The following is a 22,167-nucleotide window of genomic DNA, read 5'->3' as shown; positions in this document are numbered from 1 at the left end:
TTAATGACACTATTTCCGCACATATTTGAGAAATAACATACTTATAAATTAATATTTTGTATAAGTATCGGCACGCACCACATGCCGCATGTAGGTATATGTATAAGCTACATATAACTCATATAAGTATATACAGCAGCTAAACACATAGACGACACGAATGACATTGATGCTGCCGCCTACTAGAGAAACTGCTGACCTACTGCCAGCATGCTAATACTTGATACTTACTATGTTTAACATAACATATGTGAGCATAAACATGCGTATTTACTCTCTATGGCCTCTGCATTGATAGGAAATGTGCATGAGGAACCACCTATATTGCTGAGACCAAAAAGAAGTAGCAAAATATTATACAGGATGTCGCTATCACTATGGATCGAACTAAGGCCCATCATAGAGTACAAGATTAGCCCTAATTTAAACACGTCCAGCGAAAAATAATGGCTTCGGAAATATCATCGAGATTTTTGCTTCGTACATTGATAACCATCTGAACAGGCGGCCTAGCCAAGGTGACAATCGCTTGCGCTTCGCCATCGAATCGCTTTGTGTCTCTCTATCACTCTTCCATATTAGTGTGACAGTGACAGTTGCGTTTAGTTCGCTACAGAGCTTTAGCGATTGGCATGTTGTCTACGGGGCCTGTTTTACCATTGTTTTGTAATGGGCATATTCGACTTACAATCATACTTTTATCTATAATTCATTTTACTAGCTAACTTCAAGACATCTTCAAATTTTGCAAACCGTTTTTCGATCTCTTATAGGTATCCGAATTCCGATCCGAAATTGATTGCTTGGATAAGGAACTTGTAACATGAACATTGCTGACTAATAAGCAGTGTAAAGGTTCTTGAATGGCGACCACACGTTAAGCGTGGGTTGGCCGCAAGACTGACGATCTGATTAAGGTCGTTTAGCCGGTAGAACCAGAAGGAACGACCTACGACCATTTGGTTGTTTAGAGCAGTGAACTTTTTTGTTTAACGAAGTGACTTTGGTTAACAGACTAGGGACCATGCGGTGGTTTTATTTGTAATCTATAAAAATCGTGTCCCTATAAATATTAGGTCCATTAAGGATAGTAGCTATTTATCAGAGAAAAATTAAGGTACTGTACGTATATTATAAGCTTAAAACGGTGATATAGAGCGTTCATTACGGTGACATTCGGATGGCAACTGCAGCCGCATTAGTGTTGCGGCATTACTGCTGCGGTTTGTCGTGATCGCTGGAAATGTCAATTTGCTTGGTAAAATGAGTGACATTCGTAGTCGAATAACTGTCGAGATAAGAACGTTTTAAATAAACTTAAGTACGTAACTCAGTGCTCTTTCATATTACGTTTCGATACCACAATTCGCGCTACTTGACTTTACGTACACTTAAATGATTATTTAACCTACATACTTAATACGGAAGTCCTTGGCGATGTTTGCTATCGACCCCCAAACGCATGCGCGAAGGTCAATGCTCACCTCTCATGATAATCCACAAAACATTAACTACAACAATTTGCGCAAAGAAACGTCAACTCTACGATGAACTTAGTAAGGTTCAAATTTATACGTAATAAAATGTTTACATAGATCTTCTTGCTTTTACTTTTGATATTATTTAACTACTGCCTTTACGCAGTCAATATAAAGTCGGTTTTCGCGAATTGCATATTGGTATCGCGACACCGAATAATGTATTAACATATGTTTTAGTAGCTAATCTTAATTTAATTTCGCTTTAGGCTTTTATGGATTTAATGAAGGCTTAACAGCTGTTACTGAGTTTAGTTATTTGGTGTCGTAAATTGAATTTAAAATGTATTGCATAACACAAGGTCTACACCAACTTTTCGTTGACAAGGAAGCCTTTTCTAGTTATTATTTAGTAGATAATTGATATGTTTTAGATAGGTTATGTTCAATCATCTTTTCCCATAGTAACCAATCAATAAATGATGTATAAGTAGCATATGGCAAGCGGTCGGCCCTGGCGCCGGTTGTGACCCACATACACACATGCGTAGCCTAAGCCGGTAGGCTTTAGATATTTTTTTTATGATATGGGAGGCAAACGAGCAGACGGATTACCTGATTGTAAGCGATTACCGCCGCCCATGGACACCCGCAACACCAGAAGGGTTGTTAGTGCGTTGCCGGCCTTTAAGATGGGAGTACGCTCTTTTCTTGAAGGTTTGAAGGTGTTATCGGCCCGGAAATACCGCAGGCGACAGTTTATTCCATAGTTTCTGGAGAAACGCACAGTTGAGGACTACCAACCATCCAAGTGGTGAAGTTGATAATGTTGTCGCGTAGGGCGATGACGAAAGGAAGCGGCAGGATAATAATCCGAACAATTCCTCGGAGCACTCCCCGTTATACATGCGATAGAAAATGTAGAACGAGGCCACATTTCTACGCAGCTCCAAGGAGTCAAGCCGATCCGAAATACGCTGGCAGTCGACAATTCGAGTCACTCTTGATATTGTCTTATTTGGCAGTAACTAACTATTTTGGCTCAGTGATCCAAAGCGAATCTTGGCCTCGGAAACGAGAGCGTGCCACCAGTCCTGATCCTGCGCAATTTCCTGCCAGTTACCGACGCGAAGCTGAAGCAGATCCACCGACACACTGTCTTCCCAGCGATACCTGGGCCGACCCACCGGACGCACACCAGTCGGCAGTCGGTTTTATTTGGCATTATTAACCTGAAATGGCTGGTTTATTTAATTGGTGTTGTAGGTGTCCATGGGTGACGGTAATTGCCTACCATTGGGCTATTCATCTGCCCGTTTGCCTCCTAAAAATACCTCCTTAACCTCGTTTTACCCTGGTCTCCCCTACATAAGAAACCAGTACCGGCATCCCAAAGTAAATCGGAGCGTCGTAAATGGAGTAATGGATCGATTCTGGTCTAATCTTTAAGGTAATTGAAATCAAATTATCATAGCTTTCACAGTGCTGTGTTGCACTGCTAGCTAACTGAGTAACTGCTATAAAATATGATGACTCACGCTAGACGGCGCTTCGTTTTTTATGGAAAACACTGACTCGGACGCCCCGGCCCGGGCCCGGCCGAGCCGGCCTTGAAATTCCGTGACTGTACATAAATTACGTAGGTACTCATTTTTAAGAAAAATATCCCTTTATATTACCTACTTATGCCATTAAGAACTTCGTCAACATATCATTCCAATTAATATTAATTTTCTGCAAAACAAACATCACAAAACGAACACTAACAAACAATTAGTTACCGCCTATCTCGCACTGCCGCACAAGCCTATCGCACCTATCGCTTTAATCGCGCATTTACCTTATTTATTTTCAATAAGGTTATATTCCCTTGACACTATACATCCTAAATTAAACCTTATAACTATCGTCTTAAGATCTACTATGGAACGGCCACCTAAACGCTTATAGGCCATATTATACACAAATCGGTATAATCACACAGATTTAAGTTCCAATTTCAAAAGATCTTAACTCATACATACTGCGCTTGTAAAAATAGCTTAATAGGCATATATGTATAAGGTTCAATTTCAAAAGAAAGTATAAGTGATATAAGTCCTTTTTATGAAGTAAATAGTTCGTTATTAAGGGTGGCGGTGCGCAGGCGCCGCTTTGACACGCCGCCGCCGGTTGCGCCTTATAAGGGATGCGGATAGGTTATTTTTAGACGTTTCCAGGAATTATATTTTCTGTTTATATATGCTTGATTGTAGGCCAAGTTAAAAGGTAACTATACTATATTACATTACATATGGTGCTACTTTACCGCACTAGTGCAATAATAAGCTCATTACGCAACTATGTCGAACATTTAAAGGGTCATATCATATGTACTGTAAAATGTTGTACGATACTAAATGTCTTACTAGGTAATTCGCAACTCGTGTAAACTTAAAACACTCCCTTCGGGGCCTTCGGTCGTCTTTTAATTTATCGTCACTCGTTGCGAATTTCCTATTTATCGCACTGGTATCGTAATATACTATTTTAAGCATTAAAATCTACATTGACTTCAATTGGTTATTTCAAAACAAGGTATTATTAATTAGGTACGTTCTTTTTCGTTCTTTGGTTTATTATTTCATTTTTAATGGGACAATCTAATAATACGAAGTTGTTACCTAAATACAGGATTTAGTCCTACGTAAAGAGCATAAAATAATTAAAAATATTGGGCTATTTTGGGTTTTAGGTACAATAAAAACTGGTTAATTATTATCGAGCATTTTTGTAGTCTCCGATCACGTCTCCTAAACCCTGCCTTTTTATCACACGCTAATTAGTCCTCTTTTGTTCCAGATCTCCTAATGACATTCCACAGATAATCGTAAGTATTCTTACATAACAAACAGGCTCACTGCATTCCAACGACAATGCCAGCTTCACCAAAAATGTATTCTAATCAGTAAAGTGGCGCGCAGACGATCCAGCATGCTTGACAAACAGGATTAGTCAAGATGACAATACATCGACAAACGCAAAACATAAACAAGCAATGTATCGGGATGATAGATGCTACGAAATGTCACGTGATTTTTCATACATTGTTTAAGTTTGGATGGGTTTCCTATCAATCTCCAGGCTAGCTAGGCTCCGTGATGCTAGGGGTCGGAAACCAGTATTTGCTCCATACAAAAATACCGGTATCATTACGTTCTTTTTCGTTCTTTGGTTTATTATTTCGTTTTTAATGGAACAATCTAATAATACGAAGTGATTACCTAAATACATGATTCAGTCCTACGTCAATAGCATAATTCATAATGTAATTAAAAATATTGGGCTATTTCGGGGTTTAAAAAAAATACCGGTTCCGAGCCTGACGGTGTACTATTTGAAATTAATCACTATGTAAGTCAATCGATTGCGGTGAATCAACATTATTTCAAGCTTATTCAATCAATCACGCAACTTTCAAGCTAAATGTAAAGATCCATCTCGATTTCATTGTCAAGCCTACACGTTTGTCAAGCACGCTTGATCGTGAGGCTGTGCGGCGTATAAATTGTTCACTGTTCACTTTTGATCCTATAGTTTTATCGCCACAGAACAATGGGTCTCCTTTTTTTTTTTTTTATTTATTGTTTTTCTTATGCTACTTCATGTATTCGTTTTGTTGAGGGCCAAAGAGGATTATAGTTATCAGACTGTGTAATGTAAAACTGTTGAAACTCTAGGTCCATGGGGTCCCAGCGCGCATAAGTTGTTCGCAGAAATCGCGAAGCGTCTGGTTAACGTAACTGGTGACCGAAGAGCTGGCCTACCTCGCACAACGTATCAGCATTGCGATACAGCGAGGAAATGTCGCCAGCATCCTTGGTACAATGCCTCAAGGGCCTATTTTAGATTTAAGCTAGTTTTTTTTTAATTTCTTTTGGTAATACACTATATATATCTTGTTTGTAAATAAATGATTTTTTAACTATGTAAAACTTCTCTTTTACACATGTGTGGTTGTAGCACGGGCGAAAGAGACAGTAACAACTAATTTTCATGATTGCATAAGTACATCAAAATTTTATTTATCGTATGGCATTTACAGTTACCTACTGGATTTAAATTAAATATTAATGTACCTACCTAAGATCTAGCCATATTCGAACTTTAAGATATGTCAAATATTAGATATCGACGTATCTTAAAGTTCGAAAGGCTGTTAGTAGGTAACAGGTACAAATATTCAAAATTTTCATATTTTTCTTTATACTTAGTAAATTATTGTAAAATTAAAGAAACGTTCTTTAGTCATTTCATTATTCTTTAATTACACAATTATTTTTCTCACAGTTATAGAACAATTTTAAAAACTAGCTCTAATCTAAAACATAGAGCTTTCTAGCGTCCGGTAACGCAAGTAAGGAAATAAATATAGTCGTTATATACAAGTCTGACATAAATGGTAGTTACATTAAGTTTACAGCGGGTATTATACGGACATGTTTGTGCCTTATATGTCGTATAATGTGGCTTGTTCGCTTCCTTGATGTGGACAAGATGGATGCTGTATTGCCTGTATTGTGGTATTTGTCTTTGGGATTCCGTGTGTACTAACTAACCATTGATGTTGAAATGGCCTTTTAGAAGTCGACAGATTACTTGATTATTTGTTCATCCTCTTAAGTCCTGATGTCCTTTTAAAAGAATATCAAATCGAATTTTGAACTAGATAATTTATTATAATGGAATAAAAGAAGGTTCCATATATTCAAAACTGCGAAAATGGATGACTGCCTAAAAACCATTCAAAGCAAGTGAATCACAATACCCGCAATTTATTATTTGTATATAGTGTTTATTATGTACCTACTAGGTATTTGTCACTTGATGTATAGTTCGACAAGAAATTATAGATAATTATTGAGGGCGCCACTTCCTACACGTACACGTAACTCTCACATTTTTGACGTAAAATGCTTAAACATGGCAACAATTTAGTAGAATTATTCTAGTTTCATTTTATTTAAGTTCTACTATTTTATGTCGCACTATACCTACATCGTTGAAAATACTTCGCCTAGTTTCTTACGTTAGATTTTTCAGGACAGACGTATTTCTTTAATAAAATACGTCGCCTGAGCGAATGAGAGCTGTATCAAGCGTTGCGACAAAATGAAAATTTCGAACTTATGTGATACTGACATATGTCATATTGAACGATCAAACGGCCACTCGCAGCCGTAAAATTTATCACTGAATTTCTGTTCAATACGTAGAATCTTACGCGAAAACTGGCGCATACTCCACCGACAAGAGCCACGCTCTTAAATTATGATGATGATGATGATGACGTAAAATCTTATCACAATAAATTAAACAAGGAAATAAGTGACTACGTACGTTTTATTGTCAATAATTACATTTGTTTGGAAGCATCCCCAATAAATTTGCACAAGAACGTAGTAAATTTGCGTAATGGCTCGTTCGGCGTGTTGGCGGGAATTCAGTGACGTTAATTGCTTAATTAGAGAAATGGAAGAACATTAACAACCCCTTAAGGAATTGCAATGATGTGATGAAAACTGGTATCAAACATGCGGGATCAGTTAAATAAAATAAAAAATATAAGTACCTACATCGATTAATTTGTTTAAAAAATATTAAATAGATACTAGTGAGGTAAGTAAGTGAAATAAATCGGGGCCCAGTAGTGTTTGAGTTCAACGCAATGCGCAGGCCTAATGTTATCATTATCACCCTATCTTTAGGCTGTTGTACAATTCGTAGGGATTAATATATGACCCAGAATGGGGCCTAGCGATACCCTCCTTAATTCCTTAATAATCCCACTGTTTTGAGTCCAACGCATAGGGTACGCAGTACAGCCCTCTAATGTGATCAACTTATAAACTGGTAGGGTAGGACCAAGAAGTGTGTCTAGCTAGTTATCTCCTTAAAATCCTAATACTGTTTTGGGTCTAATGCATACTAAATGTCATCAACCTATAGGTTGTTGTACAATGCGTAGTGATTAATAATATAGGACATATAGGTACTGTCAGCAGCAGAAGTTGCTAAGCGGGCCAGATGTTCAAAATGATCTTGACGCGACTTTATTGTTAAGAGAATAAGAGTGTGTCAAGGTAATTTTGAACACCTCGCCCGCTTAGCAACTTCTGCTGCTGACTGTATAAGATAAAGAATTCAGGGCGCAGGAGTGTGCCTAGCGGCACCCTCCTTAATAATCTTACTGATGTTTTGAGCCCGACGCATACGCAGGCCTAATGTCATCAACCTATAGGCGTGTGGTACAATGCGCGCATCCGCCGCACTTGAAGTAGCGGCTTCCGGTTCGATCGAGGCTAGGGTTGGCTGTCCTCGTTTTTGGAGAATACTCCTGGAGCTTTTTCAAATTGTCTTTGGCTATTCGACAATACATCCAGACTTTCTATCACTCGATAGATTTGGTTCGTAGGGATTCGTGTTCGAAGGATATTTTCTGGAGCATATTACTTAGACACACATTATTACAATGTGCTGTATTTTGTATGTAAAAATAGGGAGAGTATCTCATAGTTAAAAATGTGTTTGCAATTGTATATCTTTGTGCTATATACCTGCCATGTACCTCAAATAAAAGTATACATTTTTTACACAGTGCAAATACCTAGTTTTGAAATTTGAAGACAATTTTACACGATTTTAATCTAGGATTTTTTTAACCAAGGATTGCCAGCCCTGATCCATAATCAGGGCATAGACAATGCGTCGTTGTGGCCATCTACAGCCTGCCCAAGTGTGGCTATAGATATAGTGAGGCATGTATCATCCAAGACACACTTACTGATGCTAATGACGACCGATCAAAATATTAAGCTGACGCAAAGATAGGATTATAAAAAGTTAAAATTTCTAGGTCACTAAGGTTCACTTGTACCTACCATCTCACTAACCCGGGGTTAACCGGTTAAACCTGGAGTTACCATGGTTACCAGTACAATTTGACAATGGGTTAACGGTTTAATGGCTCTAATGGAGATGCTTAATTGTTTATATTTTTGCATTTGTAATTATGCTTGATTAAAATAGTTATTAGTACAACAAGAGAGCAAAGTTAGATATTTAGATATTTCTTCGAGTGCTTATTTTGAGTCCCGCGAAAGCATGTGCGTGAGTAAGAGGTGTAGGGTTGGAGCCGGCGTAGCTTTATTTGTCACTATGTTTTATCTTATCTTATCTTAAAGCGAAAGATTCTATAATAGATTCACGAGCGTAGAATTTTGTTGAGTGGAGAAATACTTTTTTTAAACTGGTGGTATTCTCCACTATTTTCTGGATAAAATTGTAAATTTATAAAGACTAGTCAAATTAACCGTTCTACACCATATTATGTAGGTACCTACTTTTAATAAGACCGCGTTTATTTCTCGTACTGGCAGCTCTTTATCCGTGATATGTAGGCTAGCTGTCAGCCGTGTGATTGCATAATGTACCGGTTTCAAGGTCTGTGTCGGCCGGAAGCTGGCTCGAAGATACTTTAAACAGTACGTATTGCGATGGGATGGCCACCTACGATCTAAGTACAGTCAGCAGCAGAAGTTGCTAAGCGGGCCAGGTGTCCAAAATGAGCTTGACGCGACGTTATTGTTAGGAGATAATAATTTTGAACACCTCGCCCGCTTAGCAACTTCTGCTGCTGACTGTACGTGTAGGTGCCTGACAGACAGTATTGCCGGGATCCGTAGTTCGAAAGATAACTAATAACAAATGCCTATACTATATAATAACTGTTACTAAATTCGGACCAAGAGTTAACACTGCATAACATTCGCAATTACTAAGTATGGCAATGTCATCATCAATAATGTCAGAGTTCTGTGCAAATTTGACTTTAATGTAAGGTGCAAAGTTAGCTTACACGGACTCTATATAATTATTAATCTGCCGTATTCGAACTTCAAGATATTCACAAGAGACGACACGTACTAGATCCATTCTAGATACGTTATAGTTTAGATTTCAACTAGTTCTCTTTTGCAGCCCAATTCGGGCAACCAATGTCACTTTTACGATAGATCGTGTTAGATATCTATGAGATGTGAATTAGATCTCTAAGTAATATCTTGCGGAAATCGTTCAAGATTATCTCCAGAATCGCGGAAATTTCAAATTTGACAGGTTAGATCTTAAACATATCGTTATCGTATCTTGGCGATGTCTAAAAGATATTTAACAGATGTCTATTACAAAATCCGAATCGGGCCGAATATGGGAGACCGGCGAGCTTTGCTCGGAAAACATATAAAAACTCAAAAATGCGCGTTTCCCAGAGATGAGACCTAGCTTATTAAGCTAGATCGATATTCGCCCCCGAAAACCCCAAATAGCACATTTCATCGAAATCGTTAGAGCCGTTTCCGAGATCCCCGAAATATATAAAATACAAAAATTGCTCGTTTAAAGGTATAAGATAGAGTCTGTGCGGAAAGAGAAGAGTCGTGGAATGTAAGGGAGCCCATACATTCTACGACTCTTAGTTCTCTTTCCGCGCAGATTTTCTTCACTTTCTATATGGCATAGATATGTATGTTTAAAAAAAAACATTAACTGTCAACACCAAGCAGTACTGCTGTCAAATAGAACCCCGATAACTAGACTAAACATTGCAAACATAACAATTGAATTTTTTTGTTCCCTCCTATGACATGTTGTTATTTTGACATTAGCCACAACGGGTCAGTAATTTGATCCGCGCAGGCGCTAAAATGATAATAAATAATAAATCAAACTGGTTTAATTTGCATAAAGCCTTTACTGGTTCCGTTACATTATAAAATATTAACTTTAAGTTTATCTTGGCCACAAATCAGGCGTAAGTGCCACATAAAAACAAACGGATCTAGATGCATCTTATTAAGATTTAGTAGTTTTAAATGTTAACGATATAAATCACATTGATATTGTTCCCCTTTTGCCTTTAAATATAGTAGATTGTTAACAAAGGGGTGAAAGGCACTAATTTCTGCCGAGGTATAGTTTGGTGCTCGAACGCAGTGAGAGCGCCAATAGTCCGAGGCTGAAATGATGCCTTGCACCCGAGTTAAACACTCTACTCTTTATTTCGAATACGAGGAAAGTAAAATGCATATATTTATGTCATTTTAAAAAACATGACTGAGCATAAATTTTTATACTGTTTCTCGAGGGTACTTTCAATTAACAAGTTAGGTCGTCAAAGAATCGTTATATTTATGAAATGGGGAGTTAAAAATCGGGAGAATGGAAATTGTATAATAAATCCATTTAAAACCAAATTTCAATTGTTGGATTAAAAAAATCGCACTTGGAAAGTTAAATGAGTGCAGAAACGTATCATTTTCTGCACACCTTTTAGAACAACAATGACCCTTTTTCAGAGCATGAGAAATTAAAAATTATGATAATAATATACTCGTACTTCATTCATGCTAGTAATTAAACGTTTTATAAACTGAAATAGATAATTCACACTAAAGAAAAAGTGACCAACCGCGGTATTCGGAAAACAAGATCCGTTCTAGACTAGAAAACGATACGATATGTACTAGATACGTTGTAGTTTAGATTTCAACTAGTTCTCTTTTGCAGCTCAATTCGGGAAACAAATGTCACTTTTACGTTAAAATGTCGTAGGTAATAATAAATTTAAATATCCTGTGGAAATCGTTCATGAGTATTTCCAGAATCGCACAAATGTCAAATTTGACAGGCAAGATCTTAAACATATCGTTGTCGTATCTTGGTGATGTTTAATAGACATCTAATAAATGTCTAGTTCAAAATCCGAATCGGGCCCCAAGTCCACCGGTGGCCAAGGCGGTTATCTATTTCAGTTTATACCGGGTGTGGCTTGTAACACGAGCAAAAAATTAAACTGCAGCCAGTACGCAAACTGACCAACATTTGTTCAGTGACTTAAAAATTAAACTGTAGCCAGTACTCAAACTGACCAACATTTGTTCAGTGACTTAAAAATTAAACTGCAGCCAGTACGCAAACTGACCAACATTTGTTCAGTGACTTAAAAATTAAACTGTAGCCAGTACTCAAACTGACCAACATTTGTTCAGTGACTTAAAAATTAAACTGCAGCCAGTACGCAAACTGACCAACATTTGTTCAGTGACTTAAAAATTAAACTGTAGCCAGTACTCAAACTGACCAACATTTGTTCAGTGACTTAAAAATTAAACTGCAGCCAGTACGCAAACTGACCAACATTTGTTCAGTGACTTAAAAATTAAACTGTAGCCAGTACTCAAACTGACCAACATTTGTTCAGTGACTTAAAAATTAAACTGCAGCCAGTACGCAAACTGACCAACATTTGTTCAGTGACTTAAAAATAAACTTAAACTCGGCAATTAATGTGATATTTACACACACAATAAAACAATACAAAGAACCCTAATACCGAGCAGACATATTAATTTCCATCAAGTTGATCCGAACAGACAGACAGACATATCGTGTGACGGTCGTCGCACTAAGGAAGTTCGTTGAGACAAAAACTTGTATGTTTTGTTATCAGGTTCCAACTTATAGAACGTACGGTTTTATTTATAGAACGTACTTATTTTTATTGGCGTTCGTAAGGAAAAATATTAAAAACACGTATCGAAATGGCATTGTAAATACCAGTACTTATATTATATGTGGGATACTTTGCTTCGTTTAGGCCAAATAAGTAATACACATACATATACAATTAAGTAAAATACTAAGTAGGTTATTGTGTGTATTTTGCAGAATTATTCGTATATTTATGGCGCTTTCAACGGGGTTGGTTCGAACTATTACAGATGGCGTCTGTATAAGGTTTTACCTTCCAGTACCACGAATAGTGTCAAATTCTTGTTTTATGACTGCTTTTTAGTACTCACATTAATAACTAATATGGATTCGTTTTGTAGATTCATTAATTTACTCTTTATGGTTTAGGTAATTGATCCCTGAAACTAACCTTATATTGAGATATTAAAAAACTTGGACATCGTTTTCGTTATGTGCTTAAACAATTAATATTTTAATTAGGCACCTATAATATCTTTTTGAAGAGATAAATTATGGTATTCTTTTGAAATGTTGCAAGATTTTTATCAAGTTGTCTAAGAATTATGTATTTTCTCTGGATATTATACATTAACTCCACGTGAACTTTAACTGTGAAATATAAGTATCAATTTCCTTAAACGTCTTAAAATTGCATGTTATATGCAAATTCTACGTTCACATCTATGTTATAAACCTTAAACGATTACAGTACGATTCAAATTCGCTTGTCCTTTTCCAGACCGCACACGTCTAGCTCCAAAACTTAGCGTTTAGTGAGCGATTATTCATTTTAATCCTTACAACGTTGTAGTAAGATTCAAATTAGCCAGTCTTCAACGCCGAAACGTGACGTTTCATATACAACATTTGATTTTCAATCTTACATCTTTCTAACACGATTCGAATTAGCTTGTACAGGAGACGGCGCAACGCCGAAACCTGGCGTTTTGCAAGCGATATTCAATTTTCCCCATTCGGCGCGCGCGCGCAGGCAGTGAAAGCGCACGACCTCTGAACCGCTGTCTCGCTAGGTCCCTACTGGTTGGCCTAGGTTCGAATCTGGGGACACTTAGGATTTAGGCAATGAATAACTAGACACTAGAGACTTACATAATATATCTAGTTTTAGTTTTAGTTTAAGCTCTTAATCGACAAAGTGTAGCGTCATAATTTTGATAGGAATTCGACTTTTATAGTGGCGCTTCCACACTCTATCGCTTGCTAAGTCTGTGCCGGGTTAGCTTAGAATCTAAGCTAAGTATAAGTCTATGTAAGCCTTAGATGTACTCGTTTCTTATCATTAGGTATTTGTACAAAATACTTTTTTGTCTTAGACTATCTTTTATTTGTGTTTTCTTAATCAGAACTGATAGCTCTATTTATTGATATAATCTATATTTAACTAAGAATACATATGTTACAAACGTTGAACTTAATGCTATAATACTTCCTCTACCAGTCAACCTTCGGCCAAAGCAAATAAGTTCAATACGTAAAAACTGTCTAGATCAGTCGTTCTAGAAAAAAATTCTGAATAAGCGACGGTAATTGGTTATCATCAGCCGATTCGTGTGCTCGTTTGTCTATATCATAATACATCTAGTAAATTTGCTTCTTCATGCTCTTAAAACTAAAATGACCTTTACAAGGACGTACAAGAATAATATCTCCTGATTCGTCACCCGACCTCAACCTTATCTACGGGCCGACGATCAAACAAACAAAATGGCCGCTTTTAAGGAAGCAAGGTGAATGGTAAGGGCGACACCCGTCTTACTTGCCTGCCCAAAAATGTAGGACCTTGGGTATTACTTACAACTGACAAGATAAACTACTACACGAACCAGTATATGCGTATTATAGTATTGCTAAGCGGTGGAATGAACTGTCGCCCGCGGTATCTCGGACCTATAAGACGTTCAAACCTTCAAGAAAAGAGCGTGCTTACTTCCATCTTAAGAGGAAAGGGGACTGCCACTTATCCATACAAACATAGTCCCCATTTTCCTCTCTGGATATTGGCATTATGGAAAATATTTTTACATAATTTGATGTAGGTATATTTACCATAGCTATGCCCCTACGTTTGACTTTTTCGCTTTTTGGAAAAAAAATAGGAAGGAAAAAGATTTCATGCAAATTTTTAAATGCTTCTAATTCTTATGATAATTAAAAGTTCTACAAAAAATAAACGAAGAGGCATAAATAGCTGTGGTTGATATATTATACTTACAACAAATTGCGTCAAATCATTTTCAATAATGTTATTATCCAGAGACGAAAATGAGGACTTGAAAAGGCGATTTCGAGCGGGTCCTCCATACTTTCGTCTTAAGCCGGCAACACACTTGCAACCCTCTGGTGTTGCGGGTGACCATGGGCGACGGTAATCACTTACGGACAGGCGATTCGTCTAGTAGGTTTTCCTCCTATTTCATAAAAAATTGCACCATAATTCTTAGGTAGCGGGCTCAAGATTGCTTGTCAATTATCAAAAGCGCGATGAAAATAATGAAAATATGAATGATGGCAAGTTTCGCTGACAAACTGCAAGAGTGCCGCCTTCGTTGGTATGGCCACGTCTCGCGCAGACCGGCAAGTTACGTGGGTAACAAATGCCTGGCCATGCCGCCTCCTCCCGGTACGGGAAGAAAAGGCCGGCCCAGGAAGCGATGGCTTGATGTCGTTAAGGAGGACATGCGTGCCAACGGACTCACCACCAGGGACGCCGAAGATCGGGCAAAGTGGACACGAAGGAGTCGGAAGGCGGACCCCGGGTCCTCGCGCCCCGCGCGGGGGCACAGCTGGGATTGACGCCAGGATGATGATGATGATGATGAAGTTTCCTTGGAAATATACGGAATTCAGCATTAATATGTTTGCGTAAATTATTTGCTTGTATTAGCTAATACTGTATTCCAAGATATAGGAAATCCACCGTAACTCCTGAATGCAGCTTTTCGTATTTTCCAGTCGGCTATATAAACTTACGATTTGGCAAGCTACAATTACCTAAGGTAAATAATAATAGGTAATCAATTGACCATTTAAATATAATTACTATTATGTTCGGAGACACTAAATCAAATTGAAAAGTTTTTTTAGGATTTGTGTAAAGGTTGACGCAAACAAGTTTTTTGCCTTCCTATTATTTGTTAAACATTTATTACTTGAATCAAATACATTTTAACGCCATTACCCACCCAGTCGCATTAACTTTTTACTTTACTGATTAATGGCACATAATTCAAGTTTTTTGCTGTTTAGGATTTAAATTTAATCCTTTAATTTGGTTAACTGGTAGTGCAGTAACTTTTGGCCGAGACAAGGACGTGGATGCCAATGTGAATAGAATTTGATTATTTGGAATACCCAACTATTTAAAAATCCACCTATAACATAAAGACTACTTGTGCTCGTCACGTTTCGAATCTAGAACCACCAGTTTCGCAGGCAAAGCCACTACCACAATTAGGCTTAAGAAGCCGTCGATTGCTGCAAATAGATTGTGTGGCAATTGTAAATTTAATTGAAACATTAGCTTCTAATCACCATGATTATTTTTGATTATAGCTTCTTTTCTACATTAAAAATATCTGGTTCTGATTTATCCATTACCTAGACAATGACAGGCCATCAATTTAATTAAGTATTGTTATCTGTAATGATGACAGGGTGTGAAAGGCGAAGGTCGATTAGGTTAGATAAATTGCTTACTATAATTGAATTAATCTTATCTTTTAATTCCATAATGGGATGTAATTACAATTATGTGGAAGCGCTGGTGGCCTAGCGGTAAGAGCATGCGACTTGCAATCCGGAGGTCGCGGGTTCGAACCCCGGCTCGTACCAATGAGTTTTTCGGAACTTATGTACGAAATATCATTTGATATTTACCAGTCGGTTTTCGGTGAAGGAAAACATCGTGAGGAAACCGGACTAATCCCAATACGGGCCTAGTTTACCCTCTGGGTTGGAAGGTCAGATGGCAGTCGCTTTCGTAAAAACTAGTTCCCACGCCAATTACTGGGATTAGTTGCCAAGCGGACCCCAGGCTCCCATGAGCCGTGGCAAAATGCCGGGACAACGCGAGGAAGATGATGATGATGTAATTACAATTATTGAGTCTATGTGCGAGTCTGAAAACATATGTAATTATTTTATCTTGAACAAATTTGACCTCTGAATATGATGGATGGATGGTTGTCTAGAGATTTTAACTTAATCCATCCCATTCATCCCGTTGTTTCTCTACAGTTTTTTGGTACCTATAATTATTTTCGAGAATTTTATTGGTACACTCGTAGGCCGGGATTCCAACACAAGCCTTGCAGATTTCTGCCGATTTTCGGCGATCTAATGTCCGCCGAAAATGAAATCAGTCGCATCTCTAGCCGGCTTACCGTGGGTGTGCAAAGTGGGTACCTACATATAATATATCGATCAGCACAATCAGTGGCAAGGCCACGCGTGGGCACCGTCATTAAGTTAAGGTATCAAATCGATATTTTGTAACTTTGACGAGTGTCGGTGAGAAAAAAATGGAAGTTGGGACGAATTGCGAAATAGTACCTACGACTACATGTCGTTGGAATGCAATATCTTAGAAATGGAAAGCATTTATTTTATACTTTGTAAAATACTTGCGACCCGCCAAATTAAACCACTCTATCTATTTAAAAAACCGCATCAAAATCCGTTACGTAGTTTTAAAGATCTAAGCATACTTACATATTATGTATTAAGGACAGACAGCGAGAAGCGACTTTCTTTTATACTATGTAGTGAAGATCAAAAATAATGTCATCAAGACACAATGGCAATTCATTTCGGGTAGATAATACCTAATAAATTGAGAGACACTGCTTTAAGGATGACTCGTCACGCTAGACCGGACCGGGACCGGGCCGAGGCGTCTGACATGCCATTTTGTATGACGGCTGATCAGTGGTCACGTGGTGCTTTCCATAGCCGCCCGGTCTAGCGTGAGTCATCCTTTACTATACTAGTCTCAAGAGCAGATAAGTCACAGATTGTCCCAGGAACTATGTTTATATAATAGAATAGAATATAATATAGGATAAGATTTATTCAGGACGCTTATACAACAATATTTTACCAGAACATGTCACAAAAACGGTATAAAACGTCGCTGAAAAGGTTTCCACTCAGCGTCGAAATGCAATTCACGCGATCCATGCTCACGCGCAGTTCTCCGGAGCATTCTCAGGTGTCATCGGGTCCATTCAGCATCGCTGGAACGCCCGGAACTGTCGGTCTTCCTGGAACTACTGCAGTTGCGCGAACGGAGATTAGGTACATCTCGTTGTTAGTAATTTGAGAGCTAGATGGAATTCAAACAACTATAAGTAGTAGGTATTCGTATGGGCAAATTAATTTCATTTTGAAGATTCTCTGCTCCAGGTAGGTATATGAATCCTAAGAAAAAAGACAAGAGCTTATTATACTTATATGTATAATTGTTTATGATGGTTATTATCGTTATAGAAGGTATCCTGCTCTGTAAAATAAAACGGGTAATTTTTACTCCTCCTCATACATGTAGGTACCCAGAGTCTGAGCATTCATTCGACGACTCTTCTCTTTCCTCACAGACTATACATACTTAAACACACATATTTTAAATTTAAAAGTCATAGTACCTATTTCATTCATTTGCTTTAAAACAAAGAGGTGTCAATTTCGCAAGATGCTTTGTTTTTTTTTTACCCTAATCTGATGGTGAGCCTAGTAGGAGCATATATGCATCAAGGTGTTTATATTTAAATGTTTTAGTTTGCATCCATATTTCTGAATTAGTTGAAGCAACAATAGATTTTTAACGAAGCCTAATCAACCAACGACAGTTCAAACAACCCACTAAAGTACTTAAGCTTGTAACAAATTAAATCAACCATAAAATAATTGTACAAAATCACCTACAAGTAACATTTTCGAAAGACCAGCTTAATACTTAAAGTACTAACTCCCAAAAAGGCTAAACCCACTAATACTGCCGCAAATTTACGCTGTTTTAAAACTAAGAGATAAAATTTCGAAACTCAGGTATTTTCGCGCGAAGTGGCATTTAGTTAGGACAGGCAGACAGGCAGACAAATGTTCGCGAATGTTAGTAGATCGCTGAGTGGACGCGGTGCGTGGGGTGACAGGCCTACTGTGTTGGGTTTGGTATTTACGACGAGATTCTAGCGTATATATAATATAGGTATAGTTTGTCAAAGGACTGTCTCATTTCAAACATAGACAGAGAGAATCATACTATCTTTGTCTTACACTAGTACTATAGCACCCAAAAGAAAAGGATGAGTATAGTTTTCCTGGTTCTTACTAACTGACAAATTGTTTTGACTACGGTTTGACCAACTATAATTTAGGTTCGGGGTTTAGGAAACAGGCTATTAATTTGATGAGAAGCTAAAATTGTGCCAAAGAACGCTACATTAAACAGATTTTACTTTTAAATCCTTCCGGAGCCCTATGGCACAAAAAACATTGTTTTCGTTTAGTTTATTTTCCTTACCTTTGAATCCTCCTAAATCTCCATATGACGAAAACTTTATTAAAATATTTACCTACTAAATGAACTGCTAATGGAGGCGTACCTATATTCTAATTGTAATATTATGACAGGTTATGAATATGTTTAACCAGAAATTTCACTTAAGACACTAAGCGCCACTTGCATCATCCCATTAACCTGGGTTAACCGGTTAAACCTAGAGTTACCATGGAAGGAAAGGACGCCTTTGCGATGAGTCGGGTAAAACACATTCCAAATGAAGGGCACACGGAAACAACATGTCTAGTCACTTTCTACGGAAACTGAGAATGTCTACATTCTAGCTGTAGCTCTTAATGAACTATTGGCTATATTTTTTGTTACCACTGTACAATATATGTAACACAACTTATTTTTAGTTAAAAAAACGTGGTCACGGAATTAACAGACATTTTGACATTGTTCCAAATTTTAAAATCGCTATTACTCAAAATGTTACTAAAGTGACTAGACATGTTCTTTCCGTGTACCCTTCATATGCTCATCACTTGCACCACAGCCGGCATAACTTTCCCAATCCCAATATGATTCGGCTGACTTACTAGGGCGATAATGGACGAAATTTAGGAATTCAATTTGATACACGGCGACATAGTTGGCTTAGGTATTTCCAACTTATCTCGAACGATTTATGTTTATTTGCTTTTTTACTTGATATATTTATTGGAACACAGTTCTGGACAAATTAAATGGCGTTTTAGTTATTTTGTTGTACGTGACATATTTGGAATTGTTGATATTGGGGCTGACTTATGTTTTCTAGCGATTTTTACGAGTCTATTTTTAGTTTCCATTAGCAACGACATCTCATCTTTCCAACAACATTTTTGTATGTTTTCACACTTTGATCATTGAGTGGTATAAATGTTGAAATCGTGTTAATTTCAAATTTCCTCTCTGTAAGTAAGTATTTGACTCAACCCGCTTCCAGGAACTCTTACAATTATTTAAATTATATTAGTAAAAAGTTAAAAACCTATCTGCCTATATCATGTTTTAAAATAGTCAATAAATTTAGCTCGCTAGCTAGAAACAGATTTGCATGACCAATCGCATCCCGGGCGACAATTCATAAAGTGGTTAAAAGCGTAATGTGTAATGACCCTCGGGAATAGGGTTACCAGATGACAGGAAGTTTAGCCTTTTGTCAGGAACGGGGACGGAACTCACAAATATGTCAGGAATTTTTTGAATTGATAGACTTTATTATAAAGTACCTTTTTATTTAGGTACTTAAATTAATCAAAAACATTGTAATTATTAATTAACAAAACTTTAATCAAGCATACATATACATTACGCGGATGGCCATCGCTAACGGCTAGTCACCAGCCCCCCCCCCCCCCCCCCCGTCGTCGTTTTTAGTTTATAACTTTGACGATAAAGAGGAAAACCCACCTCACCCCGTAGTGCCTCGTATTTGGGGTGAGAGGGGTTTTCATACAAAGGTGAGTTTGGAAGATTGTTGGATCGATTTTTTTATTATGCACATTTAGTAGCGCCATTTTAAATTGGAATACGTTATTTTTGTAGCAGCAGCCTTAAAATCCCTTATCACCCCCCTCTCTAACCTTCTCTCCCCATTCATAACCCACCTCTCCCCGCGAAACCTACTCACCCCGTTTTACGGTACGTAAAATTTTGTCATCGCATCTTCTCGCATCCCGTTTGAGACGGTGTCAGATGATATTGGCAATTTTAAAAAATCGCTACCCGGTTGTATCGCGACTGTTATTCTCTATAGCATCTAAACTTATCATCTAATGTAAGTAATAATAATATTTAATTATTAGGTAAAGTCTGGACCATCATATATCGTTTAAGAAAAGCATATATCGAATCATTCTAATACCTACTCCATAATATCACCCTGAATTCTGAAGAAAGGGCCAACAGTCGCACCATATAACCTTCCAGACCTTATCTGGGATTTAAGATCAAATTTTTTATCAAGGCCGTATTCAAGATATGAAATCAAGTTTGCATCTCTATCGTTCTAAACATGATTCATTGACATTCGTCCCTTCGCTGCCCTATTCACGCGTGCTCGCGCAGCGCGCACACGGATCAATATTTGACAGTATAATTTCACAATATTACAGATCAGCGTTACTATTAGATCTCGAAACGAAGTCACCCAACCCTTACGAAGACTAGCTTTTTACTTTCACCGCCCATGGACTTATGAAAAAGACCTTCAATTTTGACAAATCAAAATATTTGTCTTGGCAGCTAGCGTAGCCAATGTGACAATCGCTATCGCTACGACAACGATATCGCTTCGATCGCTACGGAGCGTAAGCGACTGGCATGTTGGCTACGCGGCCTGGTTTTTATCGGTAGGCGGTCACGTTAAGTTAGTAGTATGCTGAGTTAGGACCTATCCATTCCGTGATGTTAGACACGTTTAATTTCTATTTTGTTCTGTTTGTTGTATTATATTTATTTGAATTTGTAGTTATTTCATAAATAATTATTTATCTCTACTTATCTATCTTTATAAATGTCAAATGATTCGCACGATTTCAAAACTAAGTTACTTTCGGTAAAAGAACGCCAAGGTGAGGCCAATGTGCGAACGATTATCATAACAGTAAAGTCAAGCCCAAAGTGGAATAAAAACTCATAAAATCAAAGTGATAATGCTAATAAAAATGATACCAGCAATAATATTAAATATTTGCCGATATATTGTAATGGAAAGTATTTGGTATGCGAGGTATTCGATTTCGTAAAGGACATTTAGTGAATCGTTTGCTTGTTATTAAATGCCAGAGAAAATAATTTGATATTTCTTAGGAGTTCAATTTTTTTTGTTGTTATTATGACATGTATAAATGCATCAATATCTTCAAATCCCAATATGTATATTTATTTTAGAATAGAATAGAATATCATTTATTTCGCTTAAAGGGCGGCTCTAGCATTTTATAATACCAACTCATAGGCCCACTTTCCAGGGCATCCCGGAGGACCTCTACACCAATCTGACACCTGATGCGATCGATTGGCTGCGTAGCCTGGATGTCGACTTATAATTAGTTATACTAGTAGCATGATTATATTGCCTACAATATTAATACGCCATACGCTTAAATAAATAAATAAATACCAACTCATAGAGTCCGTCTAAGCTAACTCTAAACCACATTCGCAGTACATATAAATGTTAATATATTTTCCTTTTTTTTGTGGGACGTAGCATATTATTACAGATTCTCTAAGTGTAGATAGAGGTCCCATAAACGTTATACAAAACGTATTAACGTAACGTACGATTGCGGATTTATGGTGGTAGTGTAAAATTTCTGACGCTTGCCAAGGCGAAGTAAAGTATGTTTGGACTGACACTATGTAGGTACTTTAAAAAATATATATACAACACAGCATCAATTGAACAAAGTTTATTCTTTACCTCGGCGTATTTGTAAGACTGATAAACTGATAGTGATTTTGTATCGAGAACAGTTGGTAACACGTATCAATCGTATCGTGAGATCACGGGTCTTCGCCTTGACATTACTATTGTCAAACCAC

The 22,167-nt window shown here is 37.4% G+C and overlaps 1 protein-coding gene across 1 annotated transcript in view; it reads left to right on the top strand.

Moving 5' to 3' along the window:
* LOC134653787 (inverted formin-2) overlaps positions 1-22,167 on the top strand; it is a 66,382-nt gene that overhangs the window by 25,673 nt on the left and 18,542 nt on the right. Inside the window, exon 2 of the mRNA XM_063509185.1 lies at positions 4,320-4,347. The gene's annotated coding sequence lies outside the window, so the exon portion shown is untranslated. The remainder of the gene's footprint in view (positions 1-4,319; positions 4,348-22,167) is intronic.

This window comes from Cydia amplana, chromosome 1 (genome assembly GCF_948474715.1).
Source record: "Cydia amplana chromosome 1, ilCydAmpl1.1, whole genome shotgun sequence".
In the NCBI taxonomy this organism is placed as follows: domain Eukaryota; kingdom Metazoa; phylum Arthropoda; class Insecta; order Lepidoptera; family Tortricidae; genus Cydia; species Cydia amplana.
This window is presented reverse-complemented; position numbering and strand designations above follow the sequence as displayed.